Source organism: Lolium perenne, chromosome 1 (assembly GCF_019359855.2).
Source record: "Lolium perenne isolate Kyuss_39 chromosome 1, Kyuss_2.0, whole genome shotgun sequence".
Taxonomy (NCBI): domain Eukaryota; kingdom Viridiplantae; phylum Streptophyta; class Magnoliopsida; order Poales; family Poaceae; genus Lolium; species Lolium perenne.
Window position 1 is genome coordinate 92,169,947 of NC_067244.2, and position 9,316 is coordinate 92,179,262.

Here is a 9,316-nt window from a genome sequence, read left to right on the forward strand (position 1 = left end):
GACGCGGAAGCCGCGGCTTGCCTCCTATCTAGCTCAATTTTCTGTTTTTCGAGCTCTCGTCTGGTACGGGCAAGTCTATATTGGTACGCTTGTAACTCTTTAGGTGTCTCCGTTACGGTCATTGGCTCAGTGCCATCAATAGCTCTTGCAACTCTATCCCATACTGTCTGCGGAAATTGCACCATCTCTCGTGTTCCAGGCCCAATATACTTGGTCCCCAAACCTCGCATGAGATCTGCGGGATCGACGTACGGATTTCCCGCGTTATCGAAGTTCTATGATCTCTCCTCCTATGGACGACTTGTATCTCCAATTGCATAAATTTGATGATATTTTGAACTTTGATATTTTTCGGTATTGGTGACACCGTCATATAGATCGACGAAGACCTCTCCAACAGCAATGGATCTGTCGATGAAGTTGAAGCTGTCGATGCTGTCCGAGTCGCTACTTATATCAGAGTCTGCAGACGACTCGAAGGACATATCGCCGAAGATCTTGGCGAGCTTTTCGCTTGCCATAGTGTTGATGAAGCGTGGCGGGGAAATCTCCTCGTCGCCTGACTCGATTGATGATGTTGAGTCCGAAAAATCGGAATCGACCTTCGGCAGTCCCGACGAAGTTGGAAACTCGAGACGATACGATCCTTCTTTCTCAATGCGGAAGTGGAACTTTCCGAACATCATCTCCATGGGCTCCTCCAAATACGCATATGCATCCAAATGGGAGGGCAGGTGAGGAACAAAATCGACTAGATCAGTTTCGATCCGTTTACCTCTATCCATTGCATTGCTTGCTACCGAAGAAGTCGACGATCTTGAACGTTCCATCGAGATCAGCTCCTTGTCGCCTCTAATTCCCACATACGGTGCCAATTGACAAGGGATTAACTTATCAATGCCTACATATTGTAGACTAGGGTTTAGTTGGAAGTAGAGGGCAAGTAGATCTCGAGGGTTTCAGCCGGAAAAGTACTCGACTGCTTATGAAAACTAGGGTTGTGCTCACAATGATTCGATCCTCTCTTTGTCCCTCGACTCCCCCTTATATAGGAGGTGGAGTCGAGGGTTTCGTATTACACAAGTTTACAGATTCCGGGAAACTCTCTGAGTTCAACCCGTAAAGTTATAAATCTCTACTTTCCTAATACAACTCTATCTTTCCTTAACAACTAACTGGGCTTCCGAACTTCATATTCTTCGACCTGTGGGCCTTCAGTAAACCCCGGGTAGCATCTTCGGCAGGCCCATTGGGGATGCCTATGTCAGCCATACCGTTTGGAGGATGTATTGGCTGCACACTGCAGATGGAAGGAGTTCAATGAATATTTCCTTCAGATCAGAGAATGGAGTGACGAAGAAATATATGCTCCATGAAGAACAGATTCATTCATCCTGGGGTATCCTAATCTTCATGTTGGCCATACATTACGTCTTGTATTATTTTCAGATTAGTTTGTCATGAACGTAGTATTATACTTAGTTTTCTGGATTTATTATGCTGCAGTGAATTTTCCTATACTAGCTTCTAGATTTGACTGATTTTGTTTGTAATGATGATGGCTTGATGTGGGTGCTGGCCTTAACTGCCGGAGCAGAGCAATTAGTACTTAACAAGGTGTACCGTCTTTATATTAGTATTATATTATATTACTTGACCAAAGCCATATTCAAAATCAAATCTCAGTCGGGCGGCAAAATCTCCCGCTAATCCTGAAATATTTCAGACGTGTTTTTGAATGGGATAAGAAGATAGATCACAATGATAGTAACCGATATTTAATGTGATGATGATTTGATTTTGCACTCGGCCTTTAACAGAGGTACTAGTACGGTCTGACCATTTTTTATCATTATACTTGGACCGTAGCCAAATTCAAAATCTCATAGCGGCAAAACTTCCCGCCCACAAAATACAAAAATTTCACACGCTTCCAAATTCCCATTCTACCCCTGAGGAGATGACAGCAAAGTCGGTTGGTGGGGGGGTCTGCCCGTCATTTTTTCGATCACCACCTCCCTAGCCCCGGAAACCCTCCCAAAAAAAGACATTTCCTTCAGTCTCTCCTCTGAGACCACCCACCGGAAATTCTCAAGTCCCTCTCTCTCCCACCTCCACGACCACCGCACCGGAACATCCCCGCTGGACTTCCCTGCCCTACCTGAGGCCTCGCGATCCTTGTCATCCGGCTGCCTGTCGGAGCCGCTTCATTGACCTCGTCATCAACCGGACCGGATCATCCCCGCCGAACCTCGAAACCATATACTCATCCAACAGTCTACCGCAATCGCTTCAGCTGCGGTATCATCCACCCCACCGGAGCCACTTCGCCGGATCCGTCGTCCACCGCATCGGATCTTGCTCACCGACACCGCTGTGCATGAACCGGATCTGCTTCACCGGCGCCGTGCATGATCTAAACACTTCTACTGTCGCTTTTCTATTGCTTGCCTGCAAGTTCTTGTTTAATCTTGGGGGAACCTGTTTGTGCTAATGACGCGCCGTTACGTTTTTGCAGATGAGATGAGTAACCATGAAGTGTAATGGCTGTCTCTCCAACCCTAAGTAGCACATGTAGTGTACTTCATCACCGGATCTATCAACCCCAGGAAGATCTGCTGTGACTCCCACAGAGTGCTTCTCCTAATGTAAGTCCTTTGTTTTAGAGCCATGTTCTGGGTTCAGATGCTTGTTTGTCTGAAGCTCTTTTAGTTCATTCCTAGCTATGACCGTAACACCTTGCTATTTTCTAGTTCGTTGCTAACTTTAAGCGATTGAACATTTTGGTTTGCATTCCCTGCTCTGTAGATGTAGCCATCATAAGTTCTATCTTGCTCAGTCGTTGTTACAAAAATTATAGGTTGCTACTATTTTGTTCATGTCAATCGTGTTCTCCCTGAACATGTTGGTTTGCATTCCCTGTACTACAGGTGATGCCATTGTTATTTCTATCTACTTCACCGTAAGCTAACAAAGTAACTGCCTACTATTAGTTCCTGCATGCTATCGCTCTGCCATCCTGCAGTATAAATTTATTTGAACTCGTCACAGCAGCTACTTCCATCATAATTTTGTCTGCCATCTGATTCTTCAAAAGCTGCAATATTAACTTATTTCTCTTAATTGGCATGGCGCTCACATATAGAATGGTGAACATATTGGCATGGCGCTCACAGGTGATCCCACTATATTCCGTTTCTGGTCCATCCTAAGCCATAGCATTAACTATCCTCTATATGTTGCTCATTACAACTTTATATCCCGAAACAAATTGATTTGTTTCCCTTATCTACAAGTTTATGAGTGATGCAACTATAACTCCTATCTGTTTTATTCCTAGCTATTATAGTAACATCCTGCTATTATTTAGTTCATGGCCAATTTTAAGTAATTGCACATGTTGGTTCGCATTCCCTGCTCTATAGCTTTTGGCATCGTAACTTCTATATTTGGTTTACATTCCCTGCTCTATAGATCTAGCCATCATAACTTTATCTTGCTCAGTCGTTGTTACAAAAATTATGGCCTACTACTATGTTGTTTGTGCCAATTTTTTACTCCATGAACATGTTGGCTTGCATTCCCTGTACTACAGGTGATGCCATTGTTTTGTATCTTGTTCATTGTAAGCTTAAAAAGTAAGGACTTAGTTTGGCATGCTATCACTCTGCTATCTAGCCTGTAGCACAAATAAACTTGTCATACTACTAGATAATAATTTTGTGTGCCATCTTGTTCTTCCAAAGCTGCATTATTGACTTGTTTCTCTAACTTGGCATGACGCTCACATATGGAATGCTGAACATATTGGTTTGCATTCCCTCTTATACAAGTTCACAGGTGATCCCACAATATTTTGTACTGGTCCATCCTAAGCTCCAGCATTAACTATCCTATATGTGTTGCTCATTACAAGTTTATATCCCGAAACATCTTGATTTGCATCTCCTTAACTATAAGTTCAGGCGTATTATTTAGTTCACGGTCAATTTGAAGTAATTGCACTTGGCGCATGTTGGTTCACATTCCCTCCTCTTTAGCTTTTGTCATCGTAACTTCTATATTTGGTTTACATTCCCTGCTCTGTAGATGTAACCATCATAGCTTCATCTTGCTCAGTCGTTGTTACAAAATTTATAGCCTGCTACTATGTTGTTCATGCCAATTTTGTACTCCCTGAACATGTTGGTTTGCATGGGACTCGACAGAAGTATGTCTGTTGTTTCATTCTAACGTGCTCTGTTATATTGGTTGTTGGTATGCGGCATGCACTCTTTGTTTGCTTATTTTGCGCATTACAATGATCTTGTTATAACGACGAAATGATGAGTTCCAAATTCTTTGGCAAACAATATTGTAGTGTCTTTGCCTTCCCATTGTTGCTGTCTTAACTTTTAATGTCTTTGTTTCAGATATAGGTGCTGCATGGACAACTTAAATGATTGCTGAATCGCTTCATTGTATTGCTAGGTTTAATTACCATTCAATTTCTCTGGGTTATGTAATATTTTTTCAAAGCCTTGCAGCTGATGTAATATTTAGTTAGTTTTTATAGTTCTTTCGCGCATTTTTTCTATGGTGCTTGTGGTAAGTGAGGCCGACAGAAATCATGTGTTGCGTAAATATTCTCAGTATCTAAATCACAAATTCCCATCCCTAAAATGTCCCAATTAAGCGAAATCACATATGTGCCGGCCCGCAAAATCCTAAAGCGCCTATTATGCTGGCATATAAACAGCAACTAAACGGGCTGGCCCACTTACTTATTGGGCCAGCCCACTTTATTTAAGGTGGACCCCACTAATTGGGCCGGCCTACTTGCTTTTAGGTGGACCCCACCCACTAACTAGGCTGACCCTGTAACAGAAATGTGGACCCACGTGCTTATTGGGCCAACCCATTTTGTAAATGGGCCGGCCTGTTAGCAGGAAAGTGGGCCCCACAAGCTTATTGGGCCAGCCCACCTGATTAACGGTGGACCCCACATACAAACTGGGCTGGCCCGTTAGCACGATTGTGGCCCCCACAAGCTTATTGGGCCGGCCCACCAACTTATTGGGCCAGCCCAATTGCTTTTGTGGTGGACCCCACTTACTAACTGGGCCGGCCTATCAGCAGGAAATTGGGCCCCACATGTTTATTGGGCCGGCCCGCCAACCTGTTGGGCCAGCCCACTTGCTCTATGGTGGACCCCACTTACTAACTGGGCCAGCCCGGTTACATGAAAGTTGGCCCCACCTGCTTATTGGGCCGGCCCACTATCTTGTTGGGCCAGCCCACTTGCTTTATTGTGGACCCCACATACTAACTGGGCCGGCCCTTTAACAGGAAAGTGGGACCCACCTGTGGTTTTTCGGCCGACCCACTAGCTTGGTGGGCCAGCCCACTTGATCTATGGTGGACCCCACTTACTAAATGGGCCGGCCCGATAGCAGGAAACTGGGTCCCACATGCTAATTGGGCCGGCCCACTTACTTTATTGTGGACCCCACTTGTTCAATGGGCCGGCCCGATAACAGGAAAGTGGGCCCCGCATGTCTAGTGGGCCGCCCCTTTTGCCTGTTGACCGGTCAAATGAGGGCATTCGGCCCGGCCCACATGATTAGTGGACCGGCCCATTTAAATTTTGACCAGTCAACCTTAGAGGTTTGGCCCGGCCCACGTAACTAATGGACCAGCCCAGCTACATAGTTGACCGGTCAAACTAAGTCAGCTGGCCCGGCCCGGAAACTAAATGGGCCGGCCCGCTTAAGGCGTGGCAGGCCTCGTGTGGGCCTACCACATACCACGGGGTTTCAGCCGGTTAACGCCTTTAACTGCCAGTTAACGCCGTCTACCACGTGTCAGTTTGCATGACGTCAGCAGTCAATGGGCTCCCGAAAACATATCTGCAACGGTCCGATTTTCCGTGGCGGAAGGGCGCCCGAACGCGACAAACCGACAAAAACGTGGTAGGACTTTGCCTGACGCAATTTGGACCACAGAACCCATATCGTCGGGTTAGGCCCATAGGCGACGAAAAATAGCCCTTAGTTGACGATTTTGGGACGTTGTCTATTTGAACTTTTCTTGTAGTGACGTCTACAAGAACAAGGTAGGAGATCAAATCAATCAACAACCATGCTCGTGCATACCACGTGAACAGTAATATGACACAAAGAGGACCAGGACAGTTTCAGTAAAAGAGCAGTACCTCCTCGTCGTCACCCTCGACATCCTCCTGGAACTGAACGTTTGGGCTGAAATCGTCAAAGGGGTCGAGGTCCGTGTCCAGCACCGGGTCTAGGAAGACCTCGCCGTGGTGGCCTACAAAGCCTTGCAGATCTTCGGCGGGAGCAACGATGTTGCTATCCACCTTCTCCTCGAGGGCCAAGACGCCCGTTTCGACCGAGGTCGAAGAATCGGACAAGCAGAGGAGACGAGCGGCCTGGGTGCCCGGTGAAGCCTCACCCGCCGCAACGGCCACTACCGCAGAGGCTTCCTCTGCACGAGCGGCCGCCGATTGCTCCGCCTCGTACGCAAGACCTGTCTTCATGCTGTTGCGGTTGGAAACGAGGAAGTCGATGCCTCGGAGGTGCGGTGAGTTGATGGGGTTTTTCACGGTGTGGGGGAGGAAAGTTGGGGGAGGGTAGAGGACGAGCTCGCGAGAGACGATGAGGCCGATAATTTTATAGCCTCTGCTCTCTGTATCGAGTTGTGGACGCGTGAAGTCGTGCATGTACTCGATTTTCCACTTTCTGGGAAACGTGTAAGAAACCTTTTTTTCTTGGACCATTTAACTTCATATGGGGCTCATGTATACCAATACTTCCAAACGTCATAAGTAATTCACAATCATTCAAAATAATATGAGACCTTACCATTTTATTGTTTGTGTCAGATATTGTCCATGAAAAATAACATCCTTGAAAAAATAAATCCCCTATGCCAATCTGGTCATGCCCATCTACTCCAACTAGCTTCCTCGAGTAATTTGTCACCTTACATTCTTAAAATGAACCAAAATTTGGCACACGGGCATCACATGGAAAATGATGTTACCATTCTGTCTTCCCATTTTTGTTTGAATTTTTCGAAATTATCATGCCCTAACGGAAAAAAAGTATGTTCCTTCTATCACTACAAGAAAAGTTGCCATGGCCGACGAAGTTGATGTCGCGCCGTGGTTGCTGGTGCACCATGGCCGACGATTTTGGGTCTCTCCGTGGTGCATGTCAAAACTTTTTTTTCTCGTTTTTGAGGCCACCTAGCCCGACGAAAGCGGCCAAAACGTCTCCTATGGTGGCCCGGGACGTGGTGCATCACGAATTCTCGGGTTCGCCGGCCGAGTCAACGCAAATCCGCACCGCCCAGGGATGTAGGGCCCAGATGGCAGCCTCTCTAGCATTGTTCTTTTTCTTGATCGCGCCATCTCGTTCAACGCTCTCCGATCGAGCCGTTTACGATGCAGGATCATGGGTCCCGCATGTCATCCTCTATGAACCGAAATTCTTTCTATTCTTGGATTTTTTTGACCCCCTGATTTCTGGCTACTTCCTTTTTCTTTTGATCCCGTGCCGCCTTGGAAACGTTGAGACCGCTGCTGCTAAATGGGACCCGCATGTCATCCTCTATGTACTATAAAACTTTCTTTTCTTGCATTCTTTTTGGCACCTCTTAACTGGTCACTTGCCTTTTTCTTTCCATCCCGTGCCGCCTCTCAAACGGTGAGACCGCTGCTGCTAAATGGGACCCGCATGTCATCCTCTATGTACTATAAAACTTTCTTTTCTGGGATTTGTTTTGGCACCTCATATTTGGTCACTTGCCTTTTTCTTTCGATCCCGTGCCGCCTCTCAAACGGTGAGACCGCAGCTGCTAAATGGGACCCGCATGTCATCCTCTACGTACAATAAAACTTTCTTTTCTTGGTTTTTTTTCACCCTCTGGTTTTTGGCTATTTCCTTTTTCTTTTGATCCTCTGCCGCCATTGAAACGTCGAGTAAGCTGTTGGCTCATAGGTCGCACATGTCAGCCTGTATGAACGATAAAGCTTTCCTTTCTTGGAGTTTTTTTGACCCCCTAATTTCTGGCTACTTTCTTTTTCTTTTGATCTCAAGCCGCATTTGAAACGTTGGGACCGCTGCTACAAATGGGACCCGCATGTCATCCTCTATGTACAATACAAGTTTCTTTTCTTGGATTTTTTTCACCCTCTAATTTTTGGCTATTTCCTTTTTCTTTTGATCCCCTGTCGCCTTGGAATCATTGAGTAAGCTGCTAACTCATGGGAGCCGCGTGTCATCCTCTATGTACAATCAACTTTCTTTTTTTGAAATATTTTTGGCTCCTGATATTTGGTCACTTGCCTTTTTCTTTTGATCTCATGCCACGTTTGAAACGTTGAGGAACCTGCTGGCTCATGGGATCCGCATGTCATCCTCTATGTACAATCAGTGTTGGAAAAGGAGACGCCTAGGAGACGCTTACTCACGATTAAGCACTAGGCGATGGACAAACGCCTCGCCTAGGGCATAAGCGGAAGTCTAGGCAGGGCAACCATAAAATTGTCTTCTCCGCGAAGAAATGGTGTCATATTTCACTATCGAGACATATGGCCCATATTCCAACGGTAGTTGATACTAATTTACTCATTAACATGCTCTAGATTAATGTGTATTTACATATGATAACCTATTTACACACTTGATGTTACAAACTATATGCCCGCCTAGGCTGCGCGTAGGACGCTTAAGCACCGCCTAGGCACTAGGCGAATGCCAATCGCCTCGCTTACGCCTAGCGCTTTTTCCAACCTTGTGTACAATAAAAGTTTCTTTTCTTGGATTTTTTTTCACCCTCTGATTTTTGGATATTTCCTTTTTCTTTTGATCCCCTGCCGCCTTGGAAACATTGAGTAAGCTGCTAACTCATGGGACCCGCATGTCATCCTCTATGTACAAACAACTTTCTTTTCTTGAATTATTTTTGGCTCTTGATATTTGGTCACTTGCCTTTTTCTTTCAATCTCATGCCACGTTTGAAACATTGAGGAACCTGCTGGCTCATGGGACCCGCATGTCATCCTCTATGTGCTATAAAATTTTATTTTCTTTGATTTTTTTCACCCTCTGATTTTTGGCTATTTCCTTTTTTCTTTTGATCCCCTTCCGCCTTGGAAACGTTGAGTAAGCTGCTGACTCATGGGACCCTCATGTCATCCTCTATGTACAATCAACTTTCTTTTTCTTTTGATCTCAAGCCGCACTTGAAACGTTGAGACCGCTGCTGCTAAATGGGACCCGCATGTCATCCTCTATGTACAATAAAGTTTCTT